Consider the following 27401-nt stretch of genomic DNA (forward strand, 5'->3'; position numbering starts at 1 on the left):
ATCCTACTTCTTTTAAAAATATCTTTCTGAGAGTCTATGTAATTCTGTGATCTCATATATTGTGCTGCTTTAAAAAGAGCACCCCACTTTTTTCATCTCAAACTGGCAGTCTCATTCAATGAGGATGCTACTCTAAGTCATGATGAATTCAGAGCAGCCAGATTCATTTTCTCCATGTTTCAGGAAGACAAAGACAAAGACAAAGGAATACTCCTTTAGGATCTGGATCACGTTAGCCTGTTACATCTCAACCATCAAACCTGCCCAAGATGCACCCAGATTAGTCAACAAGCAGATGATTAGAGATAAAACCTCTCATCTTGGGATAAATTTAATCCAGGCAGCATGTGCTCTTTGGTCATTTTATAAATATAGCATTTTAGAACAGCATTCTCAGAGATCCAGCAGTGCATATCCAGCATTGTAGCTAAAATATTCAAATAGAAATAAAAATAACTCCCAAGAAAGTCGCTGGCACTCATGTTTCCGTTGGAGAATAATTACAGAAGTCAGTTTAAAAGCTAGCAGAAGAGATGTCGAAACACCACCTCTCACCCCCACAGAAATGCTAATGACTAGTTGTATTATAGACTTAAAGAAAAGGTTCCAAAACCTTCTCTTTCCTGGCTTTATGGTGTCAAAATTACTGGCCACTCCCAGGCTCTTTGGAAGAGAACAGAGATTCCCTGGACAGTGAGGAGATCCATCCACATACCTCCTAGGGCAGAAGAATGTATCCCTGAAGCGTTAGTATTTATAACTCTGTTATTTTCTAATCCTATTACTGTAATGTTTAGGTGAATTGAATATATTTCCTTATTTATCTCTGTGCAATCTCATTTATTTCCTGCAATAATGACTTTTGGCTGACCCTACAATTTTGCTTCTTCAATGTTTAAAAATAATATATACAAAATTTAGGTAAAATCTGTTTATAATAACAAGGAGTGCTGTCTCCTTAGGATGCCTGATGACAAGTTGGTGATACAATGACTACACATACAGCCCATGATTTCATGTATTTTATTAACCTAACTTACTATTACAACAAAATCATGGTTTCTGTTGACTACATATTCAGCACACACATATTCGCACTAATGTGTGCGTTTGTATGTGTGTGTGTGAAATAGCTACACAATGAGTTATTGAATCGTATGTGGAAAATATGCTAGGCAACTGCAAATTACAAGGATTTAATGCCATCAAGGGGTTTAATGGTGACATCATAAATCAACAGAGCAAGGTTTAAATGGACTGCGGTTCCCCACAACTCTAAGATTCTCCTGGAGCTATGATTTTAAAAGTCATCTACTCTCCCAACCATCATTCCCTTATATACGGATAATTTGTGTTATAATTTTCATCTTCTCCAATTCTCTCTACTTTTCCTCACCAACTTCAAACCTTTTTAAACCCAGAAAGAATCTGTTGTTCCCCCCTGTGCTATTACAGCAGCTATATTTAAATGTAATACCTGAGCGTCCCAAGTTTAAATCTAACAATTCTAAAAATCTTGCCATTCTGGGCTAGGTGTCACACTCATGCAATATGACAGACAGGTGACAACACACCCAAGAATTAAGAGATTTTCTTCTCTTGAATAATAGTGTGCTTCATGCACCTATCCCCTTTTCCTCTGAGACTAGGAAATCTAACTACATATAGTATCCCTGTTATAACTGCAAACATAAAAATAATTTTACAGTTTTGCTTTTTATTCATATCTGAATTTCAGAGAATTCAAGTAATGTTCTAATTATTTCTTATGTCCTAAATAATTCCCCTTTTTCTCTGATGGAGTCTTACAGGGGAATATATTAACGTAAAATAATAACTGGCCCAAATTTTGTCCAAATTTAAATATGTCCTAGCAAAGCCAGCCCCATCGTAATTGCTTTTATGTGTCACTTTAAAGCTAAGAGACCCAACCTCCTGGCAGCTTTGCTTTGGGTCTTAATTAGCCACTTAACTGCAAATTGGTTGGCACCCTAGTCCTTTCATCAGTTATTACCCAAATAGCATCACGGACTTAGGATAAAGAAAAGAAAGATCCCACATGTAGCAGGTCTTTCCATCATTATTGCCCTTTAATACAAAGAGGGGGGTTCCCAACTCTAATTAAGACTACGTTTCCAATAGGTAATTGGCATCTTATTTAACTCACTCTCAGTGCGATGCCTGAAAGGGAAAACAATCACAGTAATGTGTGGACAGTGCCATGGAATTTACAAAATATTTTCACCTACTTTATTACTTTTACATAGTGTCTGATATAGACACATATAAATCAATATGTTTTTATTGGTCACATGATTTAAGATGTAGATTTTATTTCAGTCTTTACTCCATTTGCCTGCATATCCATTAAGTTATTGCATACAACTAACTAAGTCAATTTCCAATATATATAAAAGGAAGTTAACATCTTTATTGTTTGTCACACTTCTAGAAAATGAGCTCACTGAGAGATATACTATAAGGATTGGTACTCATTGATAAAGCAAGCCTAAGTGGTTACTGGGAAGAAAAGTCACCACCTTCAAAGAAGACTTGAATTAGTTATGAAAGAGCAATTAGTTATGGGAAAAGAGCAAGAGAGGCTTTGCTCTGTGAGTATAGAAATAAACGTATAAGTGAAAAAGAGACTATAGATATAGGTCAGATCCCAAAACTTTCAAAAATAAGATGAGAATTTGAAAAAAATGTGAGTCTAGAGAATTAATTATTTAGTGTTTTAGCAGAATAGCATCAAGTGATGCTTTCCATACAATATTACATAACATACTTTGTTTCTGCTAGAAAAGAAAGTAAATAATCATGGTGCCTTCTTCATAATCAACACTGTGTGTGTGTGTATGTTTAAAGCATCTTTTTATACTAGTCCCCTTAACTTATCCTGTAATACCTTTTATATCTTTTAAATTCAGGCACTCTTTTCTATTCTGTTGTGTTAAGTCATTGTATTATATTTGGTTAGGTAAACTCAAACCTCCTCTGCCATTCTAAAAGACAGAATTTGCACATCCGAAATTTCCTCGGCTCAACACAGCTTCTGGAGCTGACAGCTAAATCTGCAGGCTGACCAAGAGTAGAATTCTTTCAGGCTGTGTGTTGCTGAAAACTTGGAAATAGTGAATTATGTTTATGAGATTCATTTCTAAACTGTACCAGAGCTTATAAAATATTAGTATTTATAATAACTCGTAACAACAAACACAGCATGGAGGCAGCTGTTTCATCAGAGAATGAGCCACAATGATCTCAGACATTTGTCTATTTATCATGGATTGGATTTCCTTGGCAAACAGTTCAATAAGGAAGATAAGCACACCAGCACAACACTGTGCTTGACACTGCCCAATACTCTGTTCCAAGTTATGTTGAAATTTTCCCCTACAGTCACCCAAAGCCCTTAGTACTTATATTTGGTAAACCTGTTGCCTTTCAATAGAAATCTGAAGACTCTTAATGTGAAACTGAGGTTAAACGAAGTACGTCTTTTGATAAAATGCCAAATGGGAGGTATTTTCAAGAGAACGCAGATATTTTTCTTTTTGGGCAATATAGGCAATATATATGAATAAATCCCCAAAGGAGCAGACGCATGCTTACAGAAAAGATTTGAAAGAAAACTCACTGCAAATTATTTTGCTTTAGCAATCTAAAAACAAACCTGTTCCTATAAAAGATGAGTTATTAACTCTGGGAACCCTGGAGCTTTTTTTCTCCCATTATGTGATTATATAGTATCCCATTTTATGTAGATTATGCGTTGGAATTTTTCCAGTGAATTCTCTTCCCTAAATAAAAAGGTAACAATCTCCTGGAATAAACATGATAATACTGTAATTTCTATGAATGACTCATCTATTGAAAGATTTTATTTTTCTAGATCAAACAAACAAATGAAGCACTTTACTTATTGTCTTTCACATAGTAGGTACTGAATAAAGTGTCTGAACAAACAAAATACCTGGGAAGAAAGAACTAGATCTAAGAAGAGAATAATTCTAGTTAATGCTGCATGGTTCCATCTTCAATATATAAGGAACTAATGTTCCTTGTATATTATATCAACCACTTCAAAAGGAAAAGCATTTTATTTCTGTTTTCCACCAAGAGCCTTGGATAAAGGAGTGTCCACCTGAAATTTGTGTGTAACCAAAAATGTAAAAAAAAAAAAAAAAGAAATCTTGGTTACGTCTGAGTGTTGAATAGGCTTTGCATGTGGTAGGAATTAGCCTGAAAAATGAAATGGACAGTCTATTTCTCTCCCTTTAGATAAGTTTATCCTGGCCACAAAACACATTCCAGGGTTTTTCTAATTTCCTTATTGGTGAGTTCTTTGGGGTGAGCAGCCACAACAGTTGGTCTAGGTGAGCAAGTCAGGACTACAATGCTTCAAGTCTCTCGGGAGACGTAATTTTTATACCAAAATGGAAGTTAGGCCGGGCGCGGTGGCTCACGCTTGTAATCCCAGCACTTTGGGAGGCCGAGGCGGGCGAATCACGAGGTCAGGAGATCGAGACCACAGTGAAACCCCGTCTCTACTAAAAATACAAAAAAAAAAAAAAAAATTATCCGGGCCTGGTGGCGGGCGCCTGTAGTCCCAGCTACTCGGAGAGGCTGAGGCAGGAGAATGGCGTGAACCCGGGAGGCGGAGCTTGCAGTGAGCCGAGATTGCGCCACTGCACTCCAGCCTGGGCGACAGAGCGAAACTCCGTCTCAAAAAAAAAAAAAAAAAAAAAAATGGAAGTTATTCAGGGTGTTTTCTTCCCCAGCTGTTTTTAAGCAGACAGTATGCTGATCACCCAGGGGATAAGACTGGGATGGGTGGAAGTGGAAGAAACTGTTCAATGACTCAAAAGAAAAATTGCCAGTTTATTGGGGAAAGTTGTATAATGGAAAAAGACCACAAAATCCTGGTCTTAAATTATTTGTTTTTATTTTTTACTCTAGTTTCTAAATCTCTCTCCTATGAGCACCCCTTCTTTGGAAAGAAAAACATTATAGAAGGCCAGCACTGAGAGATGCTGCAGGAAAAGTATGTATTACACTTATGTCAAGTTCACAGAATAAAGGCAATGGGTGAGTCTCATCTCTTAGTCAATTTTGGTTTGTTTTTTCCACCCTATTTTGAGTGGTATTGAAAATGTAATGAATAATTTACTATTAATTGAATAAACTTATGCAAGCTATTTTATCCTCGTAATTTTATAAGACTGGATTTACAGAACTGACTTGTATAAATAAAATATCCAGTAGAATTACTACTTCAAAACTAATGAAAGATTGGAAGAATCTGATTTGATGGTTTTGTTTTAATCAACAATGAATTTGTAGGTTTTCCTCATATAATTCATCCTTGGCTATATGGTGAACAGAACTAAGTTGACCAGGTTGCCATTAAGAATAGAAACATAACGATTTTTACGATGTTGCTTAGAATATAAACATCGTGAGATTAGGAAAACAAGCTTTTTCACTACTGTATTTCTAGCACTCAGAACACTTCCTGACAAATATTAAACATTAAGCTATTTGCTGAATAAATGCACCTAAGTCCGTGATTCCTCCGACTGAAGAGATAAACTATAAAACCGAACCAAATAAAAAAAAATCACACAAAATCAAGAATTCCAGAGGCAGATCTGGATCACAGAAATTTGAACATTTTAGTAGATTGTCCAGTAATTTTGGTCATCGTCTAATTTCAGTAACCACCAACTATTATACAGCTTGGTACCATGTATTAGAATCCAAAAATAAATTCACAGACATGTATCTCATTTAAAAAAAAGAATTTGATTGTTTTTAAAAGAAGCACATTCAATCTGATTCATTAAATTTTTATATCACCCTTTCACTGTCCATTAGTTCCATTTTATTAATTTTCTTTCTTTATCTGGCCACTGAAGACATTTTGGTTTCCATTTCCTGAATTTTATATGCTTATAACTTAAAAGTTTTGAGAGACTCTCAATTTATATGAAGGTTTAAATTTGATTCTTATTTTTCATTATTTTGTTTTTATATTTCTTACAGGAAATGGAGTAAATTTTTGAGATTAAAAATAGAAATATCAAGAAGAAACTTGAAATAGATGTCCTTTAACATACCCTCCAACTATGAAATATATGAGGCCACTGAGGATAAAAGCCTCATGTTAGTTTAGTACATTTGTCAGGTCTCTAATATCACTTTTATGGAGGGAGGTATGCAGGCGACACAAACAAAAGAAGAGGTTTATGCCTTGAAGGTCTGAAACAAATCCGCCTTCAAATGAAGGAATCTTCATCTTTATCTTAGAATTTTATGTTGCTGAAAAAAAGAGGCATACTGAAAAATGAGATTTATCTCTTTCAGGTTGTCAGTGTGATAGGGGACCCAAAAATTCCTCTGTGGTTTGAAGGACTCTTTCAGGCTTCTTGAACTGGTTTTGCTTCTCTTCTCAGCCTCATCTCTTACCACCTCTCTGAACTTTTATCCAAACTATTTTCAGTTGCTGAAACAGACCATGAGCTTTTTTACATTTGGAGTATCAGTCACAGGCAGAGAAGTAAAGTTGGAGAATTAGAAACCAGGGAGCATTTTCTTACCTTCTCTCATATTGATATTACCGCCTAGAGTATTTCCCTCACCTTCTTTTCTTCTCTAATTCCTCTCCTAGATTCTAATAAGAAGTAATTGCTTATACCTGAAGGAAACAGAGATTCAGTTTAATCCACCTGTCCCTAAGTGGGTGGTCGCTTTAAGAAATGGTGCTCTACCACAGGTTCAGGTTAAATTCCTACTGCTCGTAGACATTAAGAAATGACAATAACTAGAATAGCCTTGGTGAGGAGAAGGTCATGCATAGCCTCCAGCCCTGCCACCATGACTATTCTGTTCATGGTTCCATTGCACAAGCACATTTAGTAGTCAAGGAAACAAGCAAGCTGGCTGATATCCTATCCATCTGTTACTGAGTGTCTACTCTGCACTCAATATGGTGGACATTTTTAGGTAAGGATTAATGGGGGACACAAAGAGCTATAGGCTTTCTACCTATCCTCGAAGTCTATCTTTATCTATACTCAAGCCTTCCTTATCTATCATTCTCCAACTTTACTTCTCTGCCTATGACCAAGGTACTTCCCACTATCCATGAGTTCATGTCTTACCATACCTCAGGTCACTTTTCTCTATTATGTGAATGACCAAGCCTACTGCTTTCATCTCTGCCAGTGTAAGCTTTCCCTTAACACTGTCCTTTAGACAAATTCTAAGTGGAAATGTAATACAATGGCAGTCCATTTTTGACTACCACCAATATATATGAAAAGCCCCAAATTCTTGTATTCTTCATCATTTGGTTGTAGCAAACCCTTACCCATGCAATAGATCATAGTGAGCTGAAGGACAAGTGATGTATAAAGTGCTGTCAGGATGCACATACATGATGCTGGTCAGAGCCCATTCAGAGCAACCGACTGGGAGGCAGTACTACAACGTTTGTTGTTTTTTATTATCAGCAGGATACCATTAACGTTGATGGAGAAAATGAACTATTTTGAGATGTTAAGGAAAGTAAATCTTTAGGAACTTTCTAAATGGAGGGAGATGAGATTAAGATGGCTGTAGGAGATTGGAAGAGAATGCTTATGGGAGGGCTTCTAGGCAAAGCATGATCAACAGATGTACTCAATGTAAGCAACTGTGCCCGAGAAAAGAAGGAGGGATAACAGGGTAAGGGATGAGGACAGGGAATTCTGACAGTTTTGAAACAGAGTGTAAACATCTACATGGCACAGAATCCCCTGGGAGACCTAAGGAGCGAGGAGAGTAGTGACACTCTTTTTTTTTTTTTTTTTTTATTATACTTTAGGTTTTAGGGTACATGTGCACAATGTGCAGGTTTGTTACATATGTATCCATGTGCCATGTTGATTTCCTGCACCCATTAGCTCGTCATTTAGCATTAGGTATAAGAGTAGTGACACTCTTAAGACTGCTTTTTTGCTGAGAACTAATTTATAGCAGTTCTTATGGATTCTAAGTACAAGCTTTTACAGTGAGAGCTGTAAACTTCAAATCTAGTTACAAGTGCTCTAGTTCTGTCTTTGCCACCTTGAGATTTTCTCTTTTCCTGCAGGGGGGTGGGGGGCAGGGAGCTACAAATGTGAGAGGCAGTGAGAGATAGCATAGAAGGACTCCAACCCTCTTTCATGCTCAGCCACTATGCAGTTATGATTGCAAATTAGAACCATAGGATTCTGTGAATATCCCCAACAGGCATCCTCAAAGTCTGACAAAAGACAGTTATGGTGTGAGATGTGAGCAATGCTATGTAAAACATAAAATAAATTAATTAAATGTGCAAGAGATTAGATAGCTAAGTGATTAGACAGCAAATAGTGTAATGGAGATAATATTTTTCATTAGTGTACAGGGTAAGAACTACAAAAAACTGTATTTTAATAATGTCTGGTTAGGGATGTCTGTAAGGCATTCCATTTGACTGGAATGAGAGAAAAGGTGAAGAATAGCAGGTAGATTTTGGTGATATTTGCACGTAGATGTATCTGGTACATGGATCCACATGAGTATTTCAAGCTGCTTAAAATCTTCACCTAAGCATCTTAAGTTGGAGTCACATGAAACTTCCTTTACAAATGAGTTGTATGAGGTGAAGTTGAAGGAAATTGTGAAAGAGCAACTGAGTAGTCAAAGCAGCAACACAAAGCAAAACAAAAAACTGTGGAGCTGTTAGGTGACTGAGGGGCCTAAGAACACCCAAGAGTAATAGTTTAGTCTTGCTAAGGTTGAAGCGACATGACAAAACCATTGTTTCATACAGAAATTTATATTACTGACATATAGTATGACAGAAAAAAAATTAGACAGCTTTTTATTCAACATTTCAGTATGCAAATTAAAAGTAGCACATCTAAAACATTGCTTTTGCTCTTTCCAAAACTGCTATCAGTCTGATGTGGGAGGTCCTCTAACTATTCTATCATGAGACTGACCTGATTGTGATCTGAACTAGTCTTATCTTATGTCTAATAGAATGACTAGCTATCTTTTGCACAGGACTAGCTGCCCCCTTTCTTTTTAATATTTTTGATGTAATACTGTGTAAACAATATTTTATTTGTGCATGAATTCAGGTTAGATGACATTAAATCAGAGAAGAGTTCAAACATTGTTTTTGTTCAAAAGATGTGTCAGTGATGGGATGGCAGATGACTCCGGTATGCAAATATTTTGGCTTTCATGGAAACAAGATGAATTCCAGCATAAACTACTTCCACTTGCAGAATTATCTTAATAAAAATAAAGTAATATTGATTTTTGGCCCACTTTTTTTATAAAGACACAATTTTCTTTATTTCAGTATAATGGCTCTGAGATGCATTCTCCACGACTAAGGTTAAGCTGGGGGATACAGATGGAACACTGTACTATAAAACTGTAGTTTTCATCTATCTGGATAAACTTCCATGCTACTATTACCCATATGGGAAATTGCAAAGAGAGCAGAAATATGACTTTCATTAGATTTTTAATATATATTAAAATAAAGCAGAGATTATCTATCAATTTGTTTATCATTTGGACAAAAGAATGTGCCAATCATCCAACTGTATACATCTCCATATACAATTGAATACCCTAGATATTTACATCTGGATATGTTGTCTTGTGTAAAAATCTTTTAAAATGATCTATTGTTTTTATTCTGTTCTTTTCTTCCCGCAAGTATGGCATATTGTAAATTGTCTCAAAGAGTCTTGTTACAATGTTTAGTTCTTTAATCTCATGTCAGACTGAAGGTTAGTTTGACCCATATTAAATAAGGGTAGAAAAATAGAAGAGAAGACATTGGTGATAAACAGTGTTTAATTCCATTTTGGAGGAAACAATCAACTCTCTTTCTGTAGGATAAAGCTGAAAATGGCAAAAGCTCACACAAATATACAGTGCTGTATCATTCTCAGGTTAATAAAAACAATTTATATGCAGGGTAGTGAACAAGAGAAAGTTATGGAAAACATTTCTCAACCAAGGACAGTGTACCAGATGTGCTAAGACTTATGGGAGCAATCAGAGGTGACCAACTCTCTGTGGCGGGCCTTATTAAGTTAGACTGTGACCCAGCACCTTCAACTTAATAAAACGTCGAGAACTTCAGTGATTAAAACCAAAGATAGGTCAGATACAAACCTTCGGAATGTCCCCGCTCTGATATTTTCTTATAGGCATTAGGCCCTCATGGAGATGCTTCTCTTGATCCATGGATTTTAAAAAACTAGATATTCGAACTGGAGTTACCCAGAATTTGAGGGTAATTTTAGTACATGATGCTTCTTCAGTTTTTCTTAATAGTTTCACTACCTAAAGAAATATACTTACAAGGTAGTTTTTGCATGTCATCAGAACTGTGATCAGAGGAGCAGATTCATGGAGATCTCAACACGTTCAGTTAGGTCCTATATGAGAAGCGAGAGTGTAGCAACAGATAGAGATGCTAGAATAAACTTTCAAAATCTTACAATTAATGTATGTAAAAGATATAATTAAGTTAACACCAGTTGAAGATTTAATACTGCACCAATTCATATCTTAGGTTTTAAATATTGTAAGAAATTCGTTAACTTTTCCCTGTCCTGGGCTCTTCCTCTCCTCCAAATGTATCTATCTCTATAATATGATAAATAGATATAATAAACTCGGAGTGCTCTTGTATGTAAATGTATAGATGTATATGGGTATCGTGCATACATAAATAACTACTACGTAGGTGTTTAAGATTATGCTAAATGTTACCCTTCCTGTTGTCTTGGAGATTAAGCAGAAGTCTCAATTTAATATACACCAAAACCCTGGACATCAGGAAGCTGCTGCATCACCTCTACAGCATGTGCAAAAAAACATTGTAAAACTGGATCTGCAAGCTTTAGCCTGTTGTTAATCTCTAGGTTACAAAAGAGAAGTTGTAAGGTCCAAATGCTCCTCTAATCCCACCCCTCCTCTTTATGGTATTTTCTCTTACCTCTTTGCCAAGCAAAGGGGTTGTCTTCAAGAGGAGAGTTTTGTAATTTGAAGAGATTGAAGAGCTTTACAATTTCCTGGAATGTAAGGACCATACGACCTGGCCACTGCTTTTTGCAGGAGAATTCAGAAGGCAGCACAGCACTAGAGAAAGGGCAGAATAGAAAGTAAGCTACAACTCCATCTGGTGACAAGGGCCAATGGGAACAAAGGGAGCCTTTCCCTCTCGAGGTATTGGACCATTTCACAGAACCATCTGTGGGGCAAGGCACAATGCAGAGGCTGAACTGACACTAACAGAGGTCCTTGGAGGAGGAGTCAATGGCAGCCAACTGCAGGAAGTTTCTCAAAACCTGCAAAGCTCCTTATGAAAGAGTGGAGAATTCACTAAGGGAGAATTCACTCACTAATGGAGAGTGTTTATTCCTTCTCTTTATCTCATGATTTCAGTGAGCTAGAGAGAAATGTAAATATTCATAGAAATTTGCAGCTAGGTGATTTTTGGTTGAATGGACTTTTATCTAAACATAATATTAAAATCTGGGGAATCTAACATTTTTGTTGAGGCATTTCTATATACTGCTTACAAGAATGTAAATGGGAACAATCTTTCTGGGGGAAAATGGTAATGTACATTAACAATTCCCCAGAAACTCGTATTCTTTGGCCTTTTATTTTTCTTTCTATAAACCACTCCCTAGAAAACTAATGTAAATTCAGACAATAGGATGCATTGTAATTTTATTTCTAATAATAAATATATATAAATGACTTGTATTTAATAAGAGAATTGTTACACATGTTATAGAATATCTGTTATTGGAGAGATGCTACATAACTATTTAAATTGTTATTTCTGGAGATTATATATGGTCATATGATAAAAAATGTTAAGTGACAAAGACGCAAAATTATATATTTTCTGTAATATCAATTTAAAGTATTCCTGGCCATATGAAATATACATACTTAGACAAAAAGATTGAAACATTAAAATATTAACAAGGGTTAAAATTGATGTTTGGAATGTGAATGGGTGATTTAATAACTTCATTTTACTTTTCTAAATTTTTCAAATTAAATTAACATTGTATTGTTCTAATAATTGGAAGCCACAAAATATGATGTGATTTATTTTGGTGAGTCAACAAGCAACAGTATTTTTCTTGACTTACCACGTTGATAATGCTAGCATAATAGAACACACCTAAAATTCCATAATTCAATATATTTTATCTCACTAATTCCAAGCCTTAATTTAAAACTATACTTTTATATAATGATACAACTTTAGATGAGCGATCTCACCAAAAAAATATAGATTTGCTGTAGTTTCTTAAAAAGTGTTTTCAAATACTTTTGAATCTTTTCTAGTCAAAAACAAATGTGTTTTTACTGATATTTTATATATAAGATTTTACATATTAAGATAGTTGATTATGTTCTTTAGACAGTCATCATATTTCATTCCCTACAAATCTTAAATCCCTGCCTTTCTAATATGCCTAACATGAAGAACAGTGTTTTGGAATTCAAGTACTTGAACATGAAAAGTTGCAGCTCATTGCATGTGAGAAAACTGCATAGAAAAGCATTGTCTTTGTATGGAGACACAAAGCTCAGATCACTTTTCAGATTCCCACATGTTCCTTCTTTTTCCTTGATCAATATTCTGCCTACGTTGTTCTCCCATTCACTTTTTGACTTGAATGAAAATCCTCACCACACGTCTTCCTGCATGGCTATGCAAGGGTTGGAAGATGTAGCTTGAAAGTGTGAGGAACTTGCTGTCTGTGAAGTGAACCTTGACCAGTATGTAACAGGGGACCGAAAGCAGTCAAGGTACATAAACTTCTTCCTTTTTCTTTCTTTCTGCCATGGGCTCCTCTAATACTTACTTTTTCTTGCGGAAGTTACAGACAAGTTCTGAGTGCCAAATAACACAAGACGAGGTAAGTCACCATGTCTTTTTGAAGCTCATTGGTAAACAGTAACGAGTGTGGTACAACATCATAGCAAACTAGTTTCGTTTTCCTTTGTCTTACTTCTTTTCTCGCACCTTCACATGACATCAGGGTTAGCATCTCCCAAAAAGTTTTAATCATTGCCTTGTGCTTTGCTTTCTTGAAGAACCAGTTTAAGATACTTTCCCCTTTAGATGATTTCTCCTACCACATGTAGACTTGGCATGGCTTGGGCCATCAGCATTTTGAGAAAAAGTTTTGCTGCTAAACTTGCCCTTGCTATTGTTTTGGAAGATAAAGGAGAAAATAAAAGGATCTGAAGAATAGGAGCTTATTTCTTTAGACACCAAAAATAGTGACAGAAAAGATTATTCTGTCCCAGTCAATTCTCAGGTTGTGGTAGTAATCATAGGACTCTGCCAGGAAGAAAAAGAGACTTAGCTCACTATGGCCTAGAGAAACATTATTGCCTTCAAATTCATTATTTTGAAGATTGTATAGCCCAGTCTAGATTGCACGAAAATTGAGATTTTCCACTCAGTAGATGATCTTACATATGTTGTCCGAAACTCAGTTAACAACCCAAGACCTTTGTGATTATAAGCAAGTTTAAGCTGGATTCTATTCATGGGGATATTTTATATCTGAAAATATTTGCATTAATCCCAGTAGCTGCCCTGGATGGATTTGGGAAGATCACAGTAACTCAAGTGTGGTTGTGTGAAGTTAAGTAAATGTGGCAATAACTTTGCCATAAAAATTGAAGTTGGAAATGAGTATAAACATTGACAATTAAATTTAGGAGATAGTCTATAATTTGGTGAATAAAAGTGCCTATGAGGTGTTAAAATAGAAAGAATGCATAAATGTCGTTATTGATGTAAATGTGGCTTAGCTAATTGAAGCCACATTTAAAACAATTTCCAGGTTCAACTAGTATCAATAATAATGAAAGGTCTATATGGCATTGAGAAAAATTCTTCTGAGCCTTTTTTCTGTTCTAAATGCTCAAAGATTATCTTTTGTTATTAACAGGAATTTGATGATAAAGATATTTTGACATCCATAAAGGTCGAAAACAACCATAATATCTACATTTTTTGGTGAATAAATGTAAGGACTCTAATGTGACTAACTGGACATTCAGTTACCATTCATGTTCATGAATCACATTTCTTTCTAAAGCAAGAGATTGGTTCCATGGTAATAGAATACATTAATAAAATACTTTCATTTTAACCTAAGAAAAAATAAACTAGGTAGCATATGTGCCAAAAAAAGAAAAAAAGAAGAAAAGAAAGACAACAATATAGAAAATTTAAAAATTGCACGGTTCAACCTAAATCTCGGTAGAAATATGCAGGAAAGTAAACTCCCTCCAATGAAACAATCAGAATATGCACACCAGACAACATTCCCTTTTATAATGTGTGTCTCTGGTCTTAACAGCATGTTCTGGGTTATTTTTTATAAATAAACAAATTTTCAATGAACATAATCACTTTGTTGAATTTCAAAATCATAAAAGTAATGTAATTTTTAGTGTAGTGCAGAAAACATGTAAAGAAAAGCATACTAAGGGAAACAAAATTTGTAAGACCATGAGAGCCACTGCTATTGGTTCACAATTTTTTTAATATGTTCACAAACGTATACTCCTGAATAATGATAGGACTATAGAAGCAGTGGTGTATTGTTTTGTGTTTTGTTTTTAGTCATCAATTTTCTCTATATTTTCTCAAGTCTTTTCTTTGAAAACTCCATTTTTAATAGTCTCATATGAGTAGTTCATATGGATATAGCTTATGTTATTTACTCACTAGCCCAATGGTGAATATTTAGGTGATTTTTCCATTTTTGTAGTAGAGAAAACTGTACTGAGAATGATCTACATACTATTTTTTTGTGTGTATGAATCTCTTATTCTTTCATGAGAAGTATAATTACTGGGTCAAAGGGCTTAAACAACTTAAATTCTTTTGATATATATTTACTAAATTATTTACAAAATGCTATCTGATGTATTTTCCACTTATATTTTTGACTATTCATTGATGTTTAATTTTTTATTTATTAGCAATTCGTATTTATTATTTTTGAGTCTTAATGTCTTTACCTATTTTTCTGTTCAAGAATTTATATTATGTATTGGGTTATAAGAACTCTTTACATTTAAGGATTCTTACAATGGGTGTGCTAGACCTGAATAAAGCTGAAAGGAAAAGGACCTACTTCCAAAAGCTTATTTTAGCATTCAAAGACAGAAAATAAATAAGCAAACAAGAAAACAAGACTTTTTTGTTTCTGACACATTCCTTTGCATCTGACATTTTAGATAGTGGGATAAAAAGTGTGATGATGCCTTCACTAATGTGGCCAGAACATGGTAAAGTTCTCTAGTTTCTGAAGTCTTTATTCTACTTTATTTTTATTTTATTTTATTTCATTTTTTGAGACAGAGTCTCGCCCTATCACCCAGGCTGGAGTGCAATTGCGCCATCTCAGCTCACTGCAACCTCTGCCTCCTGGGTTAACAATTCTTCTACCTCAGCCTCCTCAGTAGCTGGGATTATAGATGCCCACCACCTCGCATGGCTAGTTTTTGTATTTTAAATAGAGACTGGGTTTCACCATGTTGGCCAGGCTAGTCTTGGACTCCTGTCAAGTCCTTATTTTAAATAGATATATAGTTTTATAGATTTCCAAATTTAGGTCTTGCCCATTTCTTGTGATTTTTTTTCTTTTGGGTGAGGTCTCTTTGTATTATGTCTCCTGGCTGGTTATAGCAAGCGACTTTTCAATTACAATATTGATAATTTGAGCTATTATTCCAATGTTAGCATAAGGGTGAGCGAATTACCACAGAGCGGTACTGAAAATTTTCTGTGAGTCCCAGGACTCTGTTTTCCTAACTTCCTAAGCTCATATTTGGTGTGGAGGTGTTAGAGTTGGAGAACCTGTTGATGACCAAAAAGCTTATGTCTCTTGATAGCTTATTTCTTGAAATTATACTAACAAACTTACTTTTTATCAAACACCTTAATTTGTGTCTTTGGTTTCTACTCAGAATTAATAAACTTCAAAAAGGTATTTATACATTCTAAACACTCACTTAATATTACCCAAGTTGTATTATAGTTTTTGAATTTATTTCCACATAGATTTTCACTTAAAGAAGAAGAAAAGTTTGATTCATCATGACTAGATAACACTGAAGAAGACTGAGAAACTGCCTTTGCTTTCTAACTTTGCACTTGGCTGGGGAAGGTTTCAGAGGCTGTATGATCAACTGTTAACTGTGGGAGCAATCCCCAGGAGCCATCTATCTTTCTGTCTTACTGAGTATCTACCTGTGGATTTCCATGACACTAATTACCACATGGGGCTTCACATTAACCCAGGGAGAATACAAGAGTCAAGGAGAGGCATTCTCATATAACTTCCCTAAAGGTCTGCCTAAGGTTAACAGGTAAAGATTTGAGACATTTTTTCTTCCAGGCATTCAAAATATTAACTATAGTATTGCATTTTTACAGTGCACTAATATTCTTTGATATAGTTAATGTTTCCTACTAAATCTAAAGACTGACTATTTTGTGTTTTGGGGTCAATCCTATATGCTTATTATTATATTTTGTTCATGGGCTTAGCTGAAAAAAGTTTATGTAAGAGAACCAGAGAGAATATTGATACCATTAGTTTTTTCTCCCTATGCACCAACAATCCAACTTAAGGGTAGAGATAAATTTTGCCTTCGTATAGCCTACCTCAAACCATCACCAAATACCCTCCATATACAAATCACTTGCTTCTGTATATTTTCATATCATTTCATGTTTGACTTCATTATTGTGCTTAGTACCATGATTTAAAGTATTTATTTATTCAGCTTCTCTTTACTGGATTATAACTTTCATAAATATAGGAAACTAGTATTGTGTGTGTGTGTGTGTGTGTGTGTGTGTGTGTCCTTCAAACCTCTGTACAGGGCAAAGCATATGGTAGTTGCTTATTGGATGAATCAATAATCCATTAAATAATCATTCTATTTAGTTCTCACATTACTTCTGAACTTGATCAACGTCAGAGTCTGCCAAATGCTTTTATAAACTATTTACATTCTATATCATTACTAAAATTTAAACAACTTTCTGTTAAAAATGTTTTCACTGTGCTTCCCTTCATCTTACAGGGTAAATTCATGTTCGGTTTGATGAGTAAGTGTATTTAGACATTTATCTGGCAAACTTGAATAAATTCTTCTGGGATGATAGATCAGTGTACTGTGTTTTAAAGTAATACTATAGCATGTGGGATTTACTACAACAGCTTCTAGCAGCAGCAATAGCTAACATTTATATAACATTTACTATGTGCCAGGCTGATAGTTAACTCAAAACTATTTTCCAGGCACTATTTAACCACTTAACGTAGATTAATTTATTTACTCTTCTCAATAGTGCTATGAGGCTGGCATTATTGTTCCTATTTTACATATGAGAAAACTGAGGCAAGAAGAGGTTAAATGAAGTGCTCAAGGTTATGCACCTGGTAAGTGGTAGAGTTAGCGTTACTGGCTTCAGACCATTGGTCCATGATCCTGACCGCTATGCCCAAGATTCTTCAAAAACTGCTATTCTAGATAACATTTAGAACATGACCGTGAGGGGGAAAAATTAAGTGGTGAAGCTACAATTACAGAAATGTAACCTATCTGGAATGCCGTAACATCAACATTAGGCTAAGAGAGTTTTACTGACGGCTATCAACTCCTAGGTTATGAATCATGTGCTCATATCTTAGAAACTTTGAGATGAAGTGGCATATATAGTGCCTGTGGAGTTCCGGAATGGCCAAAACTAATCCAAAATCTTTGAACAAACAACACTAGCAGATCTGTGGTGTTCTTTCATGTACAACTGAGGTTTTTCAGCCAAGACTGATTAATTAGTGCTAGTTAGGAAAGACTGTCCACCTGGGTTTACCCTCCTCTTAACACCCCCACATCTCCCTGAATCTTGGCTAAGAAAAAGGGGTACTGCAGCTGCCAGCCCATCCTCTGTGCCTCTCAATTTTCCCCTACTATCTGTCCAACAGCACTGCCATCTCTCACCCAATGGCCATGCCCTCCAGCTTTCAGTCAACCTCAATGGCATGGCCATTCTTTCAAAGTTGCTCCCACTCTTCATTTAATCTGGTTAGAAAAAATGACACACTAGAACATTTTGATAAACAAATTAGAACATAATGATAGTTTTCCATATGTTATATGATGTGACACATAAATTGAAGCAAAGTAGGAGTTGTTTTAAAGGGTGGTAGGAAGAAGCTTCTTACCTGCCAGCTGTGTTCACCAAGTATTTACCTTCACCTAGATATTGTCTGCAGAACCATGTTAGTCCTATAGAGATGCCTTTAAATAGTACTAGTCATTAATATACATTGATATCAACTTGGAAGCAGCTACTGTTTCTTTAGTGTTTACATTGGGTGGCATGTGCCTTGTATGTATTATTTCATTTAATCCTTAGCAATCAAGCTCAGATAGGTGTTATCAGCCCTTTACACACGGCAAACAACAAAGCAAAGCTAAACTAAACTAAACTAAAACTAGAACAACCCCAAACGGTAATATTACATTTCTCTCAAGTCTTAGGGTGAGTAGGTTGCAGAGGTGGGATTTGCTATTAGTGTATTCTGACTCCAAATCCCAAATTCCTCCCACACCGCCATGATGAAAAAAATAAGTTTTAAGGAGGGACTGGAGAAACAACAAAGAAAAATGATTAGAGGGGGAAGACCCAGATGAGAGACTGGCAAGCCACAAGGTAACACAAAGTCTAAGAGAGTCTCTGAATGTTGACAAACTGATGAAGAATAAAGTTTCCAGGAATTTCATAATGTTCTCTCCTTGCCATGTTTATGCAAACTTGCTGTTTATGTGAGGCCAGCATGTGAGACTGGAAAGGAGTTCAGAGTGGATGCTGAAATGAAGAAACTCCAGCTTTAAAAATTTGCTTGCCATATTCAGATATCAAATGATATGCTTTAAAGAAATACTGTATAAAAGGTATTGTTGGAGGGGCCAGGATGGCTGACTAGAAAAAGCTGCAGTTGGAGGCTCCCACTGAAAAGAATGAAAATTGTGAGTGAATCCTGCACCAGAAACTGAGGTCTCCAGGTTCTCTCACTGGGACTGACAAGGTGATTGGCACGACCCATGGAGAAGGAGGAAAAGCAGGGTTGAGTGACAGCGCACCTGGGAGCTGCACGGGGCAAGGGGCAAGGGGAGGTCCCACCCCCAGTCAAGAGAGGCGGTGAGTAAGTGTGCTACCCCACCTGGGAAACCATGCTTTTTCCACAAATCTGTGCAACCTGTGGATCAGGAGATCCCCTGGTGAGCCCACGCCGCCAGTGCCTTGGGGCCCAAGAACAGAGCTGTGCAAATTCTCCATGGCCGCTGGGCTGGAGATTGCCTAAGACTACTGAGTTACTGAGTTCCTGGCCGGGGGCGGGGGCGGGGGTGGGCAGCTGCGATCACTACAGCTGCCAACTACTTAAGACAACTGGGCTTCCCAGGAGAGAGGCAGCCACCATCACTTCAGCTGCCTGCTGCTTAAGACGACTGAGCTCCTGGAACGAGGGGCGGCAGCCATCACTGCAACTCCAGTCTGCTGTTTTCCCCTGGTGGTGCTGGGGAAACTGGATGGTGTGGAGTCAGAAAGAATTCCCCACAGAGCAGCATAGTGGCTGTGGCAGACTGTGGCCAGACTGATTCTTTAGGCTGGACCCAGACCAGGCCTCCCTGTGGGATTTTCAGCCACTCTAGCCAGGGGTTTAGGGACAGAACTGTGATCTCCTTGAGATGGAGTCCCTAGAGGGAGGGGCGGACGTGATCTCCACAGATCAGAGAATTTAGTCTTTCCCCCTGCTGGCTCTGAGGAATCAAGGCAGTCCCTGACGAGTGGGATTTCCCGGTGCCACCAAGGGTCAGCCAGAGTGCTTTGTTAAGCAGGTGTCTGATCCTGTGCCTTCTGACTGGGTGAGATCCCCCAATAGGGGTCACCAGACACCTTATACAGGAGTGTTTCCGTTGGCATCAGGTCGGTGCCCCTCTGGGACAGAACTCCCAGAGGAAGAAGCAGGCAGCCATCTTTGCTGTTCTGCAGTCCCCACTGGTGACACCACCAGGTGCGAGAGGGACCCAGGAGAATAGGTTTTGGAGTGGACCCCCAGCAAAGAGCAGCAGCCCTGGGGAAGAGGGTCCTGACTATTAAAAGAAAAACAAACACACAGAATGCAAGAACAACAACAGCATGAACAAAAATTTTCTCACAAAATCACCATCCAAAGGTTAGCAACCTCAAAGATTGAAGCTAGAGAAACTCATGAAGATGAGAAAAAAATCAACAAAAAATGCTGAAAATTCAAAAAGCCCGAGTGCCTCTTCTCCTCCAAATGATCACAACACTGCTCCAGCAAGGGCATAGAACTGGGCTGAGGCTGAGCTGGATGAACTGAGAGAAGTGAACTTCAGAAGTTGGATAATAACGAACTGCACTGAGATAAAGGAGCATGTTCTAACCCAATGCAAAGAAGCTAAGAACCATGATAAAATATTACAGGAGCTGTTAATCAGAATAACCAGTTTACAGAGGAAGATAATTTACCTGAAGGAGCTGAAAAACACAACACAAGAACTTCACAATGCAACTACAAGTATCAATAGCCAAATAGACCAAGCAGAGAAAAGAATTTTGGAGCTCAAAGACTATATATCTGAAACAAGACAGGCAGACAAGATTAGAGAAAAAAGAATGAAAAGGAATGAACAAAACCACTGAGAACTATGGGATTATGTAAAAAGACTGAACCTATGACTGACTGGGGTACCTGAAAGAGACAGAGAGAATGGAACCAAGTTAGAAACCATACTTCAGGATGTCATCCAGGAGAACTTCCCCAACCTAGCAGCTTGGTCACCTACAAAGTAAAGCCCATCAGACTAACAGCAGACCTCCTAACAGAAACTCTACAAGCTAGAAGAGATTGGGGACCAATATTCAGCATTCTTAAAGAAAAGAATTTCCAACCCAGAATTTCATATCTGGCCAAGCTAAGCTTCATAAGTGAAAGAGAAGTAAAATTCTTTTCAGACAAGCAAATGCTGAGGGAATTCGTTACCATCAGCCCTGCATTGCAAGAGCTCCTGAAAGAAGCACTAAATATGGAAAGGAAAAATTGCTACCAGCCACTACAAAACCACACTGAAGTACAATGGCCAATGATGCTATGAAGCAATCACATCACCAAGTCTGCAAAATAACCAGCTAGCATCAGGATGATAGGATCAAATTCACACATAACAATATTAATCTTAAATGTAAATGAGCTAAATGCCCCAATTAGAAGACCCAGAATGGAAAGCTGGATAAAGAGTCAAGACCCATTGGTGTGCTCTATTCAGGAGACCCATATCATAAGCAAAGACACACATAGGCTCAAAATAAAGGGATGAAGAAAAATCTACCAAGCAAATGGAAAGGAGAAAAAAAGCAGGGGTTGCAATTCTTAGTTTCTGACAAAACAGACTTTAAGAAAGATCAAAAAAGACAAAGAAGGGCATTACATAATGGCAAAGGGATCAATTCAATAAGAAGAGCTAAGTATCCTAAATATATATGCACACAATACAGGATCACCCAGATTCATAAAACAAGTTCTTAGAGACCTACAAAGAGACCTGGACTCCCATATAATAATGGGAGACTTCAACACCCTACTTTCAATATTAGATCATCTAGACAAAATTAATAAGGATATTTAGGACTTGAACTCAGCTCTGGATCAATTGGATCTGATAGATATCTATAGAACTTTACACCCCAAAACAACAGTATATACATTCCTCTTGGTGCCACATGGCACTTTAAAATCAATCATATGATTGGAAGTAAAACACCAGTCAGCAAACGCAAAAAAACTAAATCATAACAAAGAGTCACTCAGACCTAAGAGCAATCAAATTAGAACTCACGATTAGGAAACTTACTTAAAACAACACAACTACATGGAAATTGAACAACCTGCTCCTGAATGACTCCAGTAAATACTGAAATTAAGGCAGATAAAAAGAAGTGTTTTGAAACCAATGAGAACAAAGAGACAATGTACTAGAATCTTTGGGATGCAGCTAGAACAGTGTTAAGAGGGAAATTTATAGCACTAAATTCCCACATCAAAAAGCTAGAAATATCTAAAACTGACACTCTAATATCACAACTAAAAGAACTAGAGAACCAAAAGCAAACAAACCCCAAAGTTAGCAGAAGACAAGAAATAACCAAGATCAGAGCAGAACTGAAGGAGACAGAGACACAAAAACAGTTCAAAAAAATCAATGAATCAGGAGCTGATTTTCCGAAAAAAATTAATAAAACTGACCGTTAGCTAGATTAATAAAGAAAAAAGGAGAGAAGAATCAAATAGACACAACAAAAAGGGGCTATCTTCCCTTGATGATAAAGGGGATATCACCAATGACCCCACAAAAATACAATTATCAGAGAATGCTATAAACAGCTCTATCCAAATAAACTAGAAAATATAGCAGAAATAGATAAATTTCTGGACACATACAGTGTCCCAAGACTGAGCAAGAAAGAAGTTTAATCCCCGAACAGACCAATGACAAGTTCTGAAATTGAAGCAAGAATAAATAGCCTACTAACCAAAAAAAGCCATGGACCAGATGGTTTTGCTGCTGAATTTTATCAGAGGTCCAAAGAAGAGCTGGTACTATTTCTTCTGAAACTATTCCGAACAATTGAAAAGGAGGAACTCCTTCCTAATTTATGAGGCCAGCATCATCCTGATACCAAAACCTACCAGAGATACAGCAAGAAAAGAAATCTTCAGGCCAATATCCCAGATGAATATCAATGCAAAAATCCTCAATAAAATGCTGGAAAACTAAATCCAGCTGCATACCTAAAAGCTTATCCACCACAATTAAGTTGGCTTCATCCCTGGGATGCAAGGCTTGTTCAACATATGCAAATCAATAAATGTAATTTATCACATAAACAGAACTAAAGACAAAAACCACATGGTTATCTCAATAGATGCAGAAAAAGCCTTCGATAAAATTCAACATCCCTTCATGTTAAAAACTCTCATAGGTATTGATGGAACATACCTCACAATAATAAGAGCCATTTATGACAGTATCACAGCCAATATCACACTAAATGAGCAAAGGCTGGAAGCATTCCTCTTGAAAACTGGCACAAGATAAGGATGCCCTCTCACACCACTCCTATTCAGCATAGTATTAGAAGTTCTGGCCAGAGAAATTAGGCAAGAGAGAGAAATAAAGCGTATTCAAATAGGAAGAGAGGAAGTCAAACTGTCTCTGTTTGCAGATGAAATGATCCTATATCTAGAAAACCGTATCATCTCAGCAAAAAAATTAAAGCTGATAAGCAACTTCGGCAAAGTCTGAGGGTACAAAGTCAATGTGCAAAAATCACAAGCATTCCTATACACCAACAGACAAGCTAAGTGTCAAATCATGAATGAACTCCCATTCACAATTGCTACAAAGAGAATAAAATACCTAGAAATACAGATAACAAACTATACTACAAGGCTACAGTAATCAAAACGGCATGGTACTGGTGCAAAAACAGACACATAGACCAATGGGACAGAATAGGGAATCCTTTCCCCATTGCTTATTTTTGTCAGATTTCTCAAAGATCAGATAGTTGTAGATGTGTGGTCTTATTTCTGAGTTCTCTATTCTGTCCCATTGGTCTATGTGTCTGTTTTTGCACCAGTACCATGCAAAACTGGCTAGCCATATGCAGAAAATTGAAACTGGATCCCTTCCTTACACCTTATATGAAAATTAACTCAAGATGGATTAAAGACTTAAATGTAAAACCTCAAACTATAAAAACCCTAGAAGCAAATCTAGGCAATACCATTCAGGACATAGATATGGGCAAAGATTTCATAATGAAAACATCAAAAGCAATTGCAATAAAAGCAAACACTGACAAATGGGATCTAATTAAACTAAAGAGCTTATGTACAGCAAAAGAAACTTATCATCAGAGGAAACAAACAACTTATAGAGTGGGAGAAAATGTTTGCAATCTATCCATCTGACAAAGGTCTAATATCCAGAATCTACAGGGAACTTAAACAAATTTACAAGAAAAAAACAAACAATCAATTAAAAAGTGGACAAAGGACATAAACAGACACTTCGCAAAAGAAGAAATTTATGTGGCCAACAAACACATGAAAAATAGCTCAACATCACTGATCATTAGAGAAATGCAAATCAAAACCATAATGAGATACCATCTCATGCCAGTCAAAATGACTGCTGGTTCCAAACTTCTTTCAGTACCTTCAAAAACTCAACTATTTTCTTTATCTTTATTGTGTTTGTCTACCAATGCCAACAGATCTGCTTCTGTGATTTTAGTACATGGGTCACAGTCATTCAGTCTTTCTCTCCTTACATCTTGACCTCATCCTCCCACTGTTTCATGATCCATATTACTAACACTCTGGCTTCAAAGTCCCTTAACTTCCTCGGTTTTAATTAACTATATCTTCATTCCACCCAAGCAACCTATGAACACAGCTACATCTCACAGTATCACTGTTATTTTTCACAGCTGCTTCTCTACCCTACTCTTGAGTTGTGGCTTCATATTTAAGAGTCACAATTAAGAAGTAAAAATATACTTCAATTTTTGGGTAAGAGATGGCACTGAAATTTGATATCACATATTTTAAGTTGAAAAATAATTATTCTGCAATACAGGTCATCTAAAAGTCCAACACCTTTTTTTCTGAATGACAATATGTAAGTAAGATGATTGGTGAATATAAGTGAATGCATGTTATTTGTAAAAATGTTCTCCTGAATTTCAGTATGAAGACTACATTATCCATTTTAATAATAGCTGTTAATAGGTGCGAATGCTCTGGATGTTTAATAAATATCTACAGTGTAATAACAGTCACCATTTTAATTAATAGGCATTCAGTACACATTGTGTCAGCTCCCCCTAGTAGTACTGCTTGTAGATAACAAAATTACAACTCAGAGATGCACAATCATCTAGATAATTAATACAGAATCATTATTTGCACCTGGATCTGATTCTAGATATTGGGCTTTTACCTTATAATTCTATATATAAATAAAATTCCATTGGAATGTTTATTTAAAAGACAGTGTAAACATTTCTAGAACATTACTAATCTTTGGGAACTTAAACCGAATATATATCAAATAGTATGAGATAGGTGTTTTAACCAAAAATACTGGCTTCGTAGTTGTTCAGTTAGAACTTTAACATTACCACTTACAAATGATGAGATCTTAGGAATTTAGGTCAAAGCTTTGGTGAGTATCAGTTTTCTTCTTCTGAAAAGTTTCTTCTCCCACTTACAAATGATGGGATCTTAGGAATTTAAGCCAAAGTTTTGGTGAGTCTCAGTTTTCTTCATTTGAAAATGGGAAAAAAATAAGATCATACATTTGCCATTAGGTTGCTGTTAAAATAATTAAATGAAGTAATATATGCAAAATGCTTAGCACATCTAAAACATAGTAACTACTCAATATGAACCAGGTATTAATATTATTACTATTAAAATTATTATTGTATTCTTCTATCTTTTAAAAAGTTTTAAATATTTCCAAGCATCAGTTAATTTTACATGTCATCAGAATATTTCACTGAGATAGCAAATAAAGACATTCCTGACTAAAATATTTTTCATAATATTAAACATATTAAAAGTATGTTTTTTAAATCACGATATATTTTATCGGTGCTTCAGTTTTCACCACAGGTTGCTAATTCCTTGATAATATATACTATTTTTCCTCATGTTAAACAATTTCCTTTTATCTTTTTTTCTTTCATCTACATGGCAAAAAGGAAAATAAAAGATCTTAATATTCAGATATCAAAGTCACACGGTTCTAATCCCCAGCCTGGATGTTTCCTCCATGTGCTGGATTGCAGAGCCGTGGTTGGGAGGCTGGCTGCTTTAGCAACCATGCATGCGACCTACCATGAGTGCTTTCATCCTTGTCCCCGACACCTTGTAATGAGTCCCTGGTGCTGCTTGGTTAGGAACTGGGCTGTCATCCTCCTGTTGGCATGCGCTGCTTTCAGCAGGGTTGCTTCTGAGGATGTGTTTGTTAGGGGGAACATTTGCTAATACCTGATGAAGTATCACCAACATTAAGCTTCTTGAAAATGAGCTTGCTTTGTTAGTCTAAGGGCTGTGGAACCTCTGGGATTAGGGTGCATAGTAATGACTAAGTTTGGTTCCAAACCAGCTGTCTGTGACAAAGGGCTGGGGAGTTGAGACTTCCCCGAGACACACTCTGCACAGAAAATGAGGAGGGAGAGGAATAAGCCTTTCAATGCAGATTTCCTTCTGTGTCAGTGACAGTTTACACCCAAGGGGCTCACAGCCTGGCAATTTTTTTCAATGAGTATTTTGCTTGTCTCACATTATCTCCAGATGAAAACTAACACCTTAACTATGAGTAGCATTTATCATGAAGGTTAAAACCAGTGTACAGTGATAAGTTGAAGAAAATTGCCTAGAACTTTCTAAATTTTATGACTCCAAAAACTTCTAGGTCAGTAGTTCTAAAAAAAGTAAAACAGAATCACTAGGAAACTTGTTGATATCTCAAATTCTGGGTCTTACCCTCAGAGATTCTGATTCAGTAGACTTGACATAGTGCCTAGAAATCTGCATTTTAACATGTAATGATTCCCATGCAGATGTTCTTAGGAACAACACTTCAAGAAATACTGACAAAGTTTCTAGAAAGAGACTTGGAATTTAAGCTTTAGTCACCATCATGGCCCTGTTATATTCAGACAGTAAGATCCACATGAAAACTCCAACTGTTCATTCTCTTTCCATGCATGGATTATCATTCATGTTTCCATCTGTTCAGTCCATAACCCATTTCCTTTCCATGCATTGAATTGTTGGAGGCTTTGCATTTGCCCTCCAGATCCACTCTCCACCTTCTCTGGCCTGCCTTGTATGGACTGCAGGAGGCCAGCCTGAATGGACTGCATTGGCTAGCATCCCTTGCCCTCAGAAGGCCAGGGGAGCATGAAGTCAGGGTTTTTATTTTCCCATGCTCCCATCCAACTTAGCCACAGTTTGTCAGTGGCTGAATTCCTCTACTAAATACTTTGTAGGAGGCATTATAGCTATAGCACATGCTGGATTCTGGTAACCACTTCCTTATCTTGCCTCTTCAGGCCAAGGTGACTGACAACTTCTTAAGATTGTCAACACGGAGCTGCACTGCCCCCATTTATGTAA

Source organism: Hylobates moloch, unplaced genomic scaffold (genome assembly GCF_009828535.3).
Source record: "Hylobates moloch isolate HMO894 unplaced genomic scaffold, HMol_V3 SCAFFOLD_6, whole genome shotgun sequence".
In the NCBI taxonomy this organism is placed as follows: domain Eukaryota; kingdom Metazoa; phylum Chordata; class Mammalia; order Primates; family Hylobatidae; genus Hylobates; species Hylobates moloch.